The following is a 15,000-nucleotide window of genomic DNA, read 5'->3' as shown; positions in this document are numbered from 1 at the left end:
ATGAAATTAATAATGATAATAATGACCATAAGTGAATCATTTATGATAATGATGATAATAATGCTAAGAATAACATATTGATAATAATAATGATTATGTTGACTTAATTAGGGGAATAATATATATGTAGTTATAATAATCCTCATAGTAATTATTACTATAAATTTCATTATGATAATATGATAATGATAATTATAGTAATTAATGATAACGATAATAGTATTAACAGTATGTTGATAGTGATAATGATAATAATGATAAAAATAGTAATAGCAATAATAGTAGTAGTCGTAGTAGTTATTGTTGCAGTTGTTGTTGTTATGCTATTATTCTTATTATTATTATGATTATTATGATTATTAATATTACTATTATTATTATTATCATTATTATTATCATTGTTGTTGTTGTTGTTATTATGAAATTAGAATATTGTTAGTTCCCACTATTATCAAAATTATTATTAAAATTATGACTTTATGATAATGATTATTATTATTATTATTATTATTATTATTATTATTGTTATTATTATTATTATTATTATTATTATTATTATTATTATTATTATTATTATTATTATTATTATTATTATCGTTATCAACATTGTTGTCATTCATCCAATTATCATCATAATTATCATAATTAACTGAATTATTGCCAAAATCATCATCAATGCCAATTTTATTTAAAATTTAGCATTTTCGAGTGTTCTCTGAAAAGTCTATATTTCGTTAGATCTTGTCCCTTTTTTGAATTTGGGGCGTTTCTTATTCCCAGCCTATTTAGTTTTGAATGAACAGTGTTATTGTTATTATCATTATTCACATTGTTATCATCATTATCATTATAGTTATCATTATTGTAGTTTTAATGATAACTATAGTAATTATTAAAAAAATCGTCATTAGCGCCATTTATGATAATAAAAATGATTATGATTATAGTATAGATATTAAAAATAAAATTAATAATAGTAATAGTAATGATAATAATAATGGTAATGATAATGATGATGATAATATCGTTATCATCATTTTCTATTATCCTTATTACTAATATTACTACTGAAATCATTAGAACTGTGGTAGCTCTTTCCTTTATTATCATTTCGCTCAAGTTTCCCCGTTTTATCGGCTTTCGGTGTTACTTACTTTAAGCCCTTTTAAGCTATCTTTCTGTATGTATATAATTCTATTATGCTCTTTATTGTTCATTAATCTGCGGGTTTATTTCATCAGTTTTCATTTTCAAGTATAAATCAGTTCAAAGCCTAGTAACACCAAGGCAGGACGTCACCAGGATTCCTCCTGTGTTTTGGACGATTTTACGGGGATAAACCCCTTCACGTGGGTTGTCCTTATACCCAAACTGTGTGTGGTGTGCGTGGGTGTATACTCACCAAATTGTGTCAGATACTATGTTCAAGGCATCTAGAAAAGACAGTGTTTAGTAAAAGTTACGAATACTGAGTGTAGTGCCAGGGTAACAGGGTGCTGTACGGACGACCGTTGACCAGCCCTGGTGAGTGTATGTGTGACAGCACTTGACCTGGCGCTCGCACCCTCCCCGCGCCCGACCGCAGGGAATTAATCACCGTAGAAGTGGACAACCACCTCCTCGCTCCTCTCGCTGTCCCATCATGGAGAGGGAGGGGGACGTGCTCGGGGCCCCCGCATTGCCATCTACCACCCCCTCATCCCCCCACCCTATGGGAGGGATTGATTCCACTGAACATAGGGAAATGAACGGTGTGGATTCGCCTGTCGACCCCGATGTTTCATATCTCTTTTTTTTTCTCTCTCTCTAGTTATCTCCCTCTCTCACTCTCTCTCTCTCTCTCTCTCTCTCTCTCTCTCTCTCTCTGTTTGTTCTCTCTCTCTCCTCTTTCTTTCTTTATATCTCTCTCTGTGTCTGTGTCCCTCTGTCTCTCTGTGTCTCTGTGTCTGTGTCTCTCTGTGTCTCTGTGTCTCTGTCTCTTTGTCTCTCTGTGTCTCTGTGTATCTGTATCGCTGTGTCTCTGTGTCTCTGTGTCTCTGTCTCTCTGTGTCTCTGTCTCTCTGTGTCTCTGTCTCTGTGTGTCTCTGTGTCTCTATCTCTCTGTGTCTCTGTGTCTCTGTGTCTCTGTGTCTCCGTCTCTCTGTGTCTCTGTCCCTCTGTGTCTCTGTCTCTCTGTGTCTCTGTGTCTCTGTCTCTCTGTGACTCTGTCTCTCTGTCTCTCTGTGTCTCTGTGTCTCTGTCTCTGTGTCTCTGTGTCTCTGTCTCTCTGTGTTTCTGTCTCCCTGTGTCTCTATGTCTCTCTCTCTCTCTGTCTCTCTGTGTCTCTGTGTCTCTGTCTCTCTGTGTCTCTGTGTCTCTGTCCCTCTGTGTCTCTGTCTCTCTGTGTCTCTGTGTCTCTGTCTCTCTGTGACTCTGTCTCTCTGTCTCTCTGTGTCTCTGTGTCTCTGTCTCTGTGTCTCTGTGTCTCTGTCTCTCTGTGTTTCTGTCTCCCTGTGTCTCTATGTCTCTCTCTCTCTGTCTCTCTGTGTCTCTGTGTCTCTGTGTCTCTGTCTCTCTGTGTCTCTGTGTCTCTGTCTCTCTGTGTCTCTGTCTCTGTGTGTCTCTGTCTCTGTGTGTCTCTGTGTCTCTGTGTCTCTATCTCTCTGTGTCTCTGTCTCTCTGTGTCTCTGTCTCTCTGTGTCTCTGTCTCTCTGTGTCTCTGTGTCTCTGTCTCTCTGTGTCTCTGTCTCTCTGTGACTCCGTCTCTCTGTGTCTCTGTGTCTCTGTCTCTCTGTGTCTCTGTCTCTGTGTCTCTGTGTCTCTGTCGCCCTGTGTGTCTGTCTCTTTGTGTCTCTGTGTCTCTGTCTCTGTGTCTCTCTGTGTCTCTGTGTCTCTGTCTCTCTGTGTCTCTCTCTCTGTGTCTCTGTGTCTCTGTCTCTCTGTCTCCCTGTGTCCCTGTCTCTCTGTGTCTCTCTCTCTTTCTCTCTGTGACTCTGTCTCTCTGTGTCTCTGTGTCTCTGCGTCTCTGTATCTCTGTGTCTCTGTCTCTGTGTCTCTGTGTCTCTGTGTCTCTGTCTCTCTGTGTCTCTCTCTCTTTGTCTCTGTGTCTCTGTGTCTCTCTGTCTCTCTGTGTCTCTGTCTCTCTTGTGTGAACTGTGTTATTGTTTTTATCATTATTCACATTGTTACCATCATTATCATTATAGTTATCATTATTGTAGTTTTAATGATAACTATAGTAATTATCAAAATTTTCATCATTAGCGCCATTTATGAAAATAATAAAAATGATGATGATTATAGTATAGATAATAAAGATAAAAGTAATAATAGTAATAGTAATGATAATAATAATGATGATAATATCATTTTCATCATTTTATATTATCCTTATTACTAATATTACTACTGAAATCATTAGAACTGTGGTAGTTCTCTCCTTTATTATCATTTCGCTAAAGTTTCCCCGTTTTATCGGCTTGCGGTGTCACTTACTTTAAGCTCTTTTAAACTATCTTTCTGTATGTATATAATTATATTATGCTCTTTATTGTTAATTAATCTGCGGGTTTATTTCATCAGTTTTCATTATACTGTAGACAGCGATTCAGCCCCTAGATCTCCTAGGCTCCGAATAATTATCCCACCGGGCCTGGAGAATCACTTCAAGGCATGGGTCTATGACTGGTATAAGACCTATGAAGTAACAGCTGTTGATAAATTTTCTCAGGATCTAATCAAAGTTGCCACTGACTACTATGACACATGGGTCTGTTCACGAAAACTCTCAAAGAAAAAGAGGCCCCAGACCTCCCATGCACCGAGGTGGATCAATGACCCAATTCTGGCCAAGGAATATAAACGGGTTCAGGAGCTTGCTAATTGCCATAAAGATAATGAGACGACATATAATCTTCTGCAGTTTCTGAAAGCCACCAAGGAATTCAAAGATTTAAAAACTCAGATTCGTAGTAAATATTGGGAACAATTCCTGCAAAGTATCAATAGTCGAACTTCTATAGCTGACGTATGAAGAAAAATTAATAGACTGACAGGTAAAGCCCTCACAACACCGCAGTTCCACAGTCCACAGGAACAGACTAATATACTGCTAGAGCAGTGGGCAGGAAATGCTCAAGTACACTCACTTCCACAAGGGATAAAAAATCAGCTCAACAAGTCGAAAATAGATAGAAATTTCAATTATGCAATTGCATGTGCTGCTATTGACCCCTCCGTCTTTGTCGAAATAAACGAGTGGGAACTGAGCAATGCCCTTCTGAAAGGTAAGGCAACCGCCCCTGGCGAGGACGGCATTACTTACAGCGTCCTTCGCCACATTGCTCAGGGACCAGGCAACCCACTTTTACACCTGTATAGACTCTCTCAAGGAATCCTCCCAAGCTCCTGGACTAAAAGCTTAATCATTCCTATACCCAAACCCAATACTGATAAATTTGTCTGTGCAAAGTACTTGAGAGAATAATTCTGAACAGGCTCATGTATCGCATAAATGCTAAGTTATCCCCCAGACTGTATGGATTTCTCCCAGGGCGTAGCAGTCAGCACTGTTTTGCAGAGTACTTAACAAACTCAAACCCAGGTATGCAAACCGTGTTTCTTGATCTTAAATCTGCTTTTGATATTGCAAACAGGGAAATTATCCTTGAGCAACTAGCTAGCTTTGGTATTCAGGGAAAACTGTTAACATGGATTCAAATGTATCTATCGAATCGATCGGCTCAGGTTCTCTTCAGGGGCATTAAGAGTACTCATACAAAAGTATTTAAACTCGGCACACCTCAGGGAGGCGTACTTAGTCCCATGCTATTTAATATCCTAATGCATAGATTACTGGGCGATATACCACTTGCAGGCAATATCTCCATTATTTGCTATGCCGATGACATTTGTATTAAATCCCCATCCGAGGAGAGAATGCAAGAGATTCTAGATATACTTTCTGCAAGGACTACTGAGTGTGGCTTGATTATCTCATCTGAAAAAAAAACAAGGCACTTACCCAAAGACAATACCTCTGCCAAGGTTTCATATAAATGACGTTGAGCTAGATCTCTGCCATCAATACAAATACCTCGGGGTGATTGTTAATGATTCAGAGTTGATTAGAAACCTGAAGAAAAGGCTGTGGGAGCGGCTGAAGCCACTTAGGACACTTGTCGGCAAAGACCATGGTATTTCATGTCAATATTGCGAGACTCTTTTACTTGCCATACATAAGGTCGGCCATAGATTACCATGCATTGCACCTAGTATTGTTCAAGGAATCAGAGTTGACTAGTCTAGAAAGTGTACAAAATGAAGTCATGAGGATCATTCTTGGTGCCCCTAGAACAACAAGGATTGTAAATATGAGAAAAGAACTTAATTTGCCTTCTGTTTATGAAAGAATATTATACCTAAATACCACATTTAGTGTCAAATCAATTAGAGAACCCCTCCATTGTACAGAGTTCCAAAGACAACTAAAACAAAGAATAGAAGAGCTAACTTTGAATGACAACACCGATTCATACTCAAATCCATGGGTACAAGTAACGTGTAAACACTTAGCTCAGCTGAACATACGCATAACTAAGACCCTACATGGACGTTCTGTACCACCGTGGAGAATGTCGGACCTGAGTGTATATTATACAGCTGCCCCAAAAAAAGACAGTGTCGCCTTTGCTATACTTAAACAGTATGCACTTGCAATTATAAATGAGCATCTAGAAACTCTTTCCAATGCATATGAATGCTACACTGACGGATCCTTGCAGTCTGGGAGCAGAGCAGGATGCACTTTTGTTGTATATAAGAACAATATTTTGCAGCACCAGGATTGTAGGAGGGTTCATGACTGGGCTAGCACTTTGCAAACTGAGTTGGCAGGAATACTCATGGCCACTGAATTTCTATTGAATCAAGGCTCAGGGGTCATTTTCTGCGATTCACAGAGTACTCTCCAGGCTCTGAACACTCTAGACAAAGGTGCAGGAAATATTGCAAATGACATAAGGATAAACGTGTATCGTGCAAAAGAACGAGGCCATAATATACGTTTTGTGTGGATTCCATCGCATATTGGCATCCCTAGGCTTGATCATGCTGATCGCCTAGCAAAGTCAGCATGTGACAAACAAAGTGTGGATATAGATCTTGGGATACCTCTTTCTAGGATTTTATAAATCATTAAAACTTCCTTCAGAGAGGACTTGACTGAGTTGATTAATTCTCAACGACCTGAAAACTGTAGCATAAAGCACTATGACCGGTTTAGGCAAGATTCATTCATCTATGGTTTATATAAAACAAGAACAATACAGTGTGATGTTGTGACTGCAAGAATCAGGCTTGGATATAGATTGTATTGGCAGGTCAGTACAGTTTGTAATGCCGAAGAAACTAAGTGTAAACTGTGTAATGAAGAATATAAGCGAACACTTGTACATTATATCTCATGCCATGTGTTACAGCCTTTCAGACCACCTAGCATGAGGTACCGAGAACTATGTAACTACTTCATATCATATGATGTCTTAGAAGATATACTTATGTTGTATCCTAAATTTGGAATGTAGTATCACATAACCGCATATCAAATGTATTAGTGATTTTCCACGCCCAAGCTATATGCCGGCGTGGCAAATGTGTGGATAAAAGACTGTGCAATTGCTCCTTTCCTGAAACTGATAAAGTACTCATAATAATGTTATAGGCTAAAATTAAAATGTAATACTATGTAATGTTATGACCATGCATTAAATGTACCACAGCTTGCCCATGCCTGTGCAGTTAGCCAGGGTGGTAAATAAAGGATCTCTCTCTAGTTTTCTCTCTCTCTCTCCCTCCCTCCCTCCCTCTCCCTCTCCCCCTCCCCCCCCCCCCCCCCCCTCTCTCTCTCTCTCTCTCTCTCTCTCTCTCTCTCTCTCTCTCTCTCTCTCTCTCTCTCTCTCTCTCTCTCTCTCTCTCTCTCTTTCTCTTTTTATATATCTCTCTGTGTCTCTGTCTCTCTTGTGTGAACAGTGTTATTGTTATTATCCTTATTCACATTGTTATCATCATTATCATTATAGTTATCATTATTGTAGTTTTAATGATAACTATAGTAATTATCAAAATTTTCGTCAATAGCGCCATTTATGAAAATAATAAAAATTATTATGACTATAGTATAGATAATAAATATAATAGTAATAATAGTAATAATAATGATAATAATAATTATAATAATAATTATAATAATAATAATGATGATATCATTATCATTTTCTATTATCATTATTACTCATATTACTACTGAAATCATTAGAATTGTGATAGTTCTTTCCATTATTATCATTTCGCTAAAATTTCCCCGTTTTATCGGCTTTCGGTGTTACTTTAAGCCCTTTTAAGCTATCTTTCTGTATGTATATAACTATATTATGCTCTCTATTGCTCATTAATCTGCGGGTTTATTTCATCAGTTTTCATTTACATGTGTTTTCATCAACCACTCAGCAATTTCATATCTCTTTTTTTCTCTCTCTAGTTATCTCCCTCTCTCTCTCTCTGTTTGCTCTCTCTCTCTCATCTTTCCCTCTTTACATCTCTCTCTGTCTCTGTCTCTGTGTCTCTGTTTCTCTGTCTCTCTGTGTCTCTGTATCTCTGTGTCTCTGTGTCTCTTTCTCTCTGTGTCTGTGTCTCTGTCTCTGCGTCTGTGTCTGTGTGTCTGTCTGTGTCTCTGTCTCTGTGTCTGTCTCTGTGTTTCTGTCTCTCTTGTGTGAACAGTGTCATTGTTATTATCATTATTCACATTGTTACCATCATTATCATTATAGTTATCATTATTGTAGTTTTAATGATAACTATAGTAATTATCAAAATTTTCGTCAATAGCGCCATATATGAAAATAATAGAAATTATTATGACTATAATATAGATAATAAAGATAAAAGTAATAATAGTAATAGTAATGATAATAATAATAATGATGATAATATCATTATCATCTTTTTTTATTATCAATATTACTAATACTACTACTGAAATCATTAGGACTGTGGTAGTTCTTTCCTTTATTATCATTTCGCTCAAGTTTCCCCGTTTTATCGGCTTTCGGTGTTACTTACTTTAAGCTCTTTTAAACTATCTTTCTGTATGTATATAATTATATTATGCTCTTTATTGTTCATTAATCTGCGGGTTTATTTCATCAGTTTTCATTTACACGTGTTTTCATCAACCACTCAGCAATTTCATCTCTCTTACTTTTTTTTTTTCTCTCTCTCTCTCTCTCTTTCTCTCTTTATATCACTCCCTGTCTGTGTCTCTGTGTCTCTGTCTTTTTTTCCTCTGTGTCTCTGTGTGTCTGTGTGTGTCTCTGTAAGTCTCTGTGTGACTCTGTCTCTCTGTCACTCTGTGTCTCTGTCTCTCTGAGTCTGTCTCTCTCTCTCTTTCTCTTAATCTATTGGTTAGTTTAATCAACGACTCCACAATCTGTCTATATATTTCGCTAGATTTTTTTTTTTTTTTTTACTATTATCATTATCATTATCATTATTATTGTTATCATTACTATCATAAAAATAATAATTATTATTATTATTATCATCATCATTATTATGCTTAATACAATTATTGCTACTAATATTAAAATCACTAGATTTCTGATGATCATTGTTATTATTCTCAATATTATCAAAATGATCATTATAATTACAATTCTATCATTATCATCACTATTATTTTCAGTATCATCATTACAGTATAGTCAAGTCTCTCCTTCTAAATTACTATCATTATAATGATAATAATTTTGAGTGATAGAGAGTGATAGAGCGAGAAAGAGCGAGAAAGAGCGAGAGCGAGAGAGAGAGAGAGAGAGAGAGAGAGAGAGAGAGAGAGAGATAGAGATAGAGATAGAGATAGAGATAGAGATAGAGATAGAGATAGAGATAGAGATAGAGATAGAGATAGAGATAGAGATAGAGATAGAGGGAGAGGGAGAGGGAGAGGGAGAGAGAGAGAGAGAGAGAGAGAGAGAGAGAGAGAGAGAGAGAGAGAGAGAGAGAGAGAGAGAGAGAGAGAGAGCGAGAGCGAGAGAGCAAGAGCAAGAGCGAGAGAAAGAGAGAGAAAAAGAAAAAAAGAAAAGAAAAAAGAAAGAAAAAAGAAAGAAAGAAAGAAAGAGGGGAAGGAAGAGGGGGATGGAGAGAGAGAGGGTGGAAAGAGAGAGAGAGAGAGAGAGAGAGAGAGAGAGAGAGAGAGAGAGAGAGAGAGAGAGAGAGAGAGAGAGAGAGAGAGAGAGAGAGAGAGAGAGAAATCAAATATCACTACAGCTATTTATAATACAGCTGTTGAGGACATCTGGCTAACTGTGCAAAGCAGTTAGTATCCCTCCTTTGTTACTGGTACAAACTATAGACACCCTGAATCATTTGATGCTTTAGAGAAATGACAATGATTTTTTTTTTAAATCTTTGGTTAGGTGATTTAAATGACAACCTAAATAATCCAAATGCAAAATTAGATGGGATCATTAAGAAAATAAAGTAAAACAACTCATAAATAAACCTTTGATTTTTTTTTCTATGTATACCTCATCCATACTAGACGTTATTATATCAAATAGATTCGATACCATTACCTATGTAACCCCTTGCCAATTTGCAGACCACGAACCATTAGTTAGGCCACCTGTCATAAAAACTTCCAGTGACCTGACAAATTATGTTCACCAGTCACTTTGTAAAATTATATGTTTTTAATAACAGATGATGTTAACAGACAAGTAGACATTGTCTCGAATGTGCTAAAAATTGTATAGGTGCCACTACTTCCTATAAGACCAAAACTGTTAGACATCTACCTGCTCCATGGATAAATGAGGACATCAAGAGCTCTACATGACCAAAATAACTACCAAATCTCTCAAAACGAACAGAACTGACATCACCCTACAGGCTGAATATAAACAAAAAAGAAAAATGGTAAAAGATTAATCCAATCCGCAAAAAACAACTCATTTTCAAAATAAGTTTAAGGACTGTAAACACGATGCCAAAGAAAGATGGAAAACAGTTAAAATATTAGCACCAAGTAAAAAAAAACACCACACAGAACATCTAATATCGGTAGACTCGCTTATGAACGGACAGCTGCTTGCACGGTCCCACATAATACAACTAGCAACAGGCTCTCAACAAATGCTTTTAGAACACAGCCAATAGAGGTGGAAACAACAGTCTTGACAATAAAACCCGTGTGTGAAACGAATGCTGTAAGAGTGGATTCATCAACAAAATCTTACCTGCAATTGCATTCCATTTAACTCATTATAAACACATTCATTGTCACCGGTACCTATCCATCACCTTGGAAACATGGCATCATAACACCTATTTACAAATCAGGAGATGCAGAAGAAATGCATAATTATCGTCCAATAACTCTACTCTTAGTGATATCTAAAGTGCTTGAAAAAATTCTTGCAATTCAACTGTCAATATTCTTAGAATCCAATCACCTCATGGCTTTAGAAGTAAGCAATTTAATGAAGCAGCATTATTAAAAATTGCAAATTAACTTTATGACAACACAGACAGAAATCAAATAAATCTACTGTCAAAAGCATTTAAGAATGTCAACCATGAAAACCTGCTTAACAAAATGAAAATCATGAAACTGACAACTGTTAGTTCAGAAGTTATCTATCTACAAGAATGCAGTCAGTCAAAATTTTGTAGAAATATGTCATGTCTTGGTGTCCCAAAAGGCTCCATATTAGGCCTGATCTTATTCATTATATTCATCAACGAAATATCAAACAGACTCTTACAGAAGCAAAATTGTATTTTGATAACAATGGCCTCAAACTAAATCCTGATAAATCCCCACAAACACAATGAACCAAGCATTCCCATTAACAATCTAGGAGTACAACTACAAAAATTCATGATTTTGTTTTACCTTAATACATAAAGATAAAATCCAACTGATATGAGAATTGCTGTTGTTCAAACCCTTGTATTCAGCATTATAAACTACTGTTCCAGTATATGGGGCTCAACCAACAAAACTCCAATACAAAAAGCATAAAAACTAATACTTTGCCACAATAGTGGCAATAGGCAATATAAATAAACATCAACACATAGCCACCCATGTAACCAAGTCAAAATGGTTACAAGTTCAACAAAAACGTCCATATGACATGTATAATCATACAATTGGAAACAAAACTGACATGCAAACCAGACAGATTAACTCTCTGCACGTCAAAAGGTCATACACGGAAGCAGGGTTATGGCAAATACAAATCCGAGGACCCAAGATCTGGAACAACCAATCATTACTTTCAACAGGAAATTAAAGGCTCATCTGGCCCTCAGTTATGCCCCCAAGCATAACCCATGGAGAATTCGTCAAATACCTAGTCAATAAAAATAAGGGTACAATTGAAATCTTCCACTTTTGGTGTTCTAAATTTTCTGAAGGTCCCAGCCCATATCTATATCACAGGGGCCCTTCAAGTAAATGGTGGTGCCTAATGGTTGATGGTTAATGGTTAAAAGCAAAATAAATGTGCTAGACATCTAAGGTCATGTAGCACTATAGTTAATGTTAGTGAATGGTGGTTGGGTTAGTGATTAGTTGTTAAAGCTGGGTTAAGGAATTGGTGAGTGAATGGGTTAGGGTCGGATAAGGTAATGTAAAGGGGTTAGATCAAGTGAAGGATATATATGCGTTTTAGGAAGGAAAACAGGTTGTCAAAGTAGAAAGTGTGAGATTCTGTAAGGATGTCTGATAAGTTGGGAGGTCTATGTAGGGAGGACGTGGGCATGACAATATAATATGTGGGAGTGAAAGAGGAACATTCGGAAACCGCGAATGTTCCAATGAAGGATAGTTATACTTTCGTTGATTTACTATCAAAGCATTTGAAGGGGAAGGTGCTAGAGGGTGGGATAAAGAATGAGATTGGGGAGGTGGTGTTGTATCAGGAGGGGTGTCGGGAGGTAGAGGGTCTGGGGAAGAGGGTACTTGTGACATGAGGGTTTCACGTGTGTATCCAGGAGGGAGTGGAAGGGATAGAGGGGATAGTGAGAGGGTTAATATAGGTGGGGCTGGAGTCAGGGGAAATGGGTCTTGTTGGGATGGGGTAGGAGGATTGGGTGTAGGGAGAATATGAGTAGAAGGAGGATGGATATCGGCAGTCACTTTGAGTGAGGAGGGAGAGGGAATTGTAGAATTTGAAGGTGGATGAGTATTAGTTTGGGACTCGATTATGTAGTTCTGGATATCTTCAAGAGTTCTGTAGTGGAGTTGGTTGGGGAGTTTTGTGAGATAAAGGTTTTCTTGTGAGGGGGGAAGAGAAGTCTGGTGTCTGAAAAATAGGGGCAAAGGAAGGTGGAGGTGATTGTGGGGTAGGGGAAGAGGGGGTGGAACGTTTATTCTGTCTGCTGCGGGTAGTGCGGGGAGGGAGAGGGGAAGGTGTTGGGGCTGTAGTAGAGATTGGAGTGCCTGGATTTAGGATGGCAAAAGAATTTGACTGGGTAGAGATTGGAGTGTCTGGATTTAGGGTGGCAAAAGAATTTGACTGGGGAAGGTAGGAGTTAGAAGATGGAAAATTAGATGGAGGGGGGGTAGGTTTAGGAGAGGGTGTAGGAGCTAGGGGGGTAGGGGGAGTGGCAGACTGAGCGACATTACTAGAGTACGGGGTAAGTGAAAAACCTCGTCGACAAGCCTCCTGTCTGGCTTCACGTAGAGTGAGTCCAAGTCTGAATCTGAGAGTTGCTACCTCAGACTCAAATTTGTAGGTGGGGCAGCCTCTATAAAATACATTATGGGGGCCGCCAAAGTTTGCACATGTGCGTGATTGTGCAGAGCAGTTTGATCGAGTATGGCCAGGTTGGGCACATAGCAGGCATCTGGCTGTGGAATGATAGTGTTTGACTGGGTGTCCTAAACGCCAACAATTTTGGCACTGACGAGGAGGAGGTTGATATGGTCGGACAGGTAGGGATTCCCCACCTATGTAAACATTAAAGGGAAGGTAATGTCTACGGAAAGTAATTTTGGCAATGTTGATGGATTTCTTACGATTTCCTCTTGGAGGAATGGAGTAGCATTGTACATATGTTGCATCATAGTCTGTGAGACAGGCGAGTAAGTCCTCACCACAATCTGACCATTCTTTGTCATAGATTGGGCAATCTGTTGGGGAGATAGAGACAGTTCCAGTGCAAGTATTGAGGGTGGGATGAGGTTCTGTAGGGATGGGATTACCACATAGTTAGTTTTGTTAATGCTATAGCTTAGTTTTCAGTTGTTACTGTGACAAGACGGGAGTAGTCGGGTCGGCTATGGAAAGAGACTTTGCCTACTTGTTTTTAGAGGCATTGCTGGAAGAGGAGGGTGTTTTTAGAGTAGGGAGCTGTGGGAGGGATCACGAAAAATCGGTCCCATTTGGCTGGGCTAAATAGAGTATTTAGGATTCTTGTAGAGGTGGGGGTAGTAGAAGTGCGGGGACGTGTGGAGGAGGGAGTAGTGTTGAGGGGGGTAGTGTTATGGGGAGGTGGGCAATAAGGTTGTAAGGTAGTAAAAAGGGGAGATGGGGTGGTTGATGAAGAAGGTTGTGGGAGTTAAGGTGTTGAAGTTGAGCATGTTGGGAGAGTAGAAATGTCTCCTGGGGGTTGGTTGTTGATTAGGGTTGATACTGTACTAGTATGCATTGATAAGGGGGTAGTTGTTGCAATGTTCGTTGCCGTGGTCAAAGGAGATCTGGGATTGGGGCTATTTGATAAAGGGGCAAGCCTCATTGCCCCTAAGAGTGGGGTTATGTCTTCATTATTGGCCATGATAAGCCTGGAGTATGTTGGGGAAAAAAAATAGTCCACCCCTCAGGGTCCCCTTGAGGGGTAAGGGCCAGGTTGGCAGGGGAATACCGTGCCCATGGTTCCCTCAGGCCGTTCAGGACTGACATAAAGTCAGCCTTTCATCCTTTCAGCACAGCTCTCACGCCTTAGGAGGTAGACAGTAGAAGGGATTGGTGAAGAAACTGAAACGAAAAGTATGAGTGGGAAAAAAGACCATGCAAAATTAGTTGAGTCGATGGCTGAGTCCCAAGGTTGAGGAGTTCCCCATCATTGGGTCTCAGTCTTCGTTTCCTAAGCCCCCCCACGACAACAACGGGCAAAGGATGGGGGGGGGGGGGGTGCCTAAGAACAAGAGTCAGAATGGGAACAACACGACACACACACACACACACACACACAAAAAAAGGTCGCAACCCACAACTAGATCACAGGGGCCCTTCAGTAAGTGGCAGTGCCTAAGAATAAGGCTTAGAACAGGAACAACACACGACACAAAAAAAAGAGAAAAAAATTCTGACACTGATTTACTTCTCTTTGCAGATTTCATAAGCTCCTTCTCTTTTCTGACTCCAAGGAAGTGGACCAATGCACTGACACAATTCCTTCAAATATTGTTTGTTGAATCAAATTTTGACAAAATACTAGTCCGCTTTACGCTAAGCAGACTAACATATTGTTGAGTATTGTCTGTGTGTGTGTGTGTGTGTGTGTGTGTGTGTGTGTGTGTGTGTGTGTGTGTGTGTGTATTTGTTTGTGTGTGTCTCTCTCTCTCTCTCTCTCTCTCTCTCTCTCTCTCTCTCTCTCTCTCTCTCTCTCTCTCTCTCTCTCTCTCTCTCTCTCTCTTTCATAATCTATCATGGCTCTGATTTATTTACGCTTTAACTGTGTTGTCAAATATTTGTTTTTAATTGATTTTACTAGAAATACATAATGCCCACATAATGAATCGTGAAAGATATCAGATCCCTTATTTGGGCCAATACTGATATATTTATTTATTTTTTTAAGTGCAAACCAGTGTATGAAGAATGAAAAATAAACAGTGTGACACCTTCAGGAATATTCTTTTCCTGACTTACCTACAGGGAGAAATTGAAAAAAAAAAAACCTTATGGATATATTAAGTTAAACAAAAGTTGCACATTAGAATTATTTATA

This window comes from Penaeus chinensis, chromosome 10, assembly GCF_019202785.1.
Source record: "Penaeus chinensis breed Huanghai No. 1 chromosome 10, ASM1920278v2, whole genome shotgun sequence".
In the NCBI taxonomy this organism is placed as follows: domain Eukaryota; kingdom Metazoa; phylum Arthropoda; class Malacostraca; order Decapoda; family Penaeidae; genus Penaeus; species Penaeus chinensis.
The sequence above is the reverse complement of the archived record's forward strand: the minus strand, read 5'-3'. Positions refer to the sequence as shown.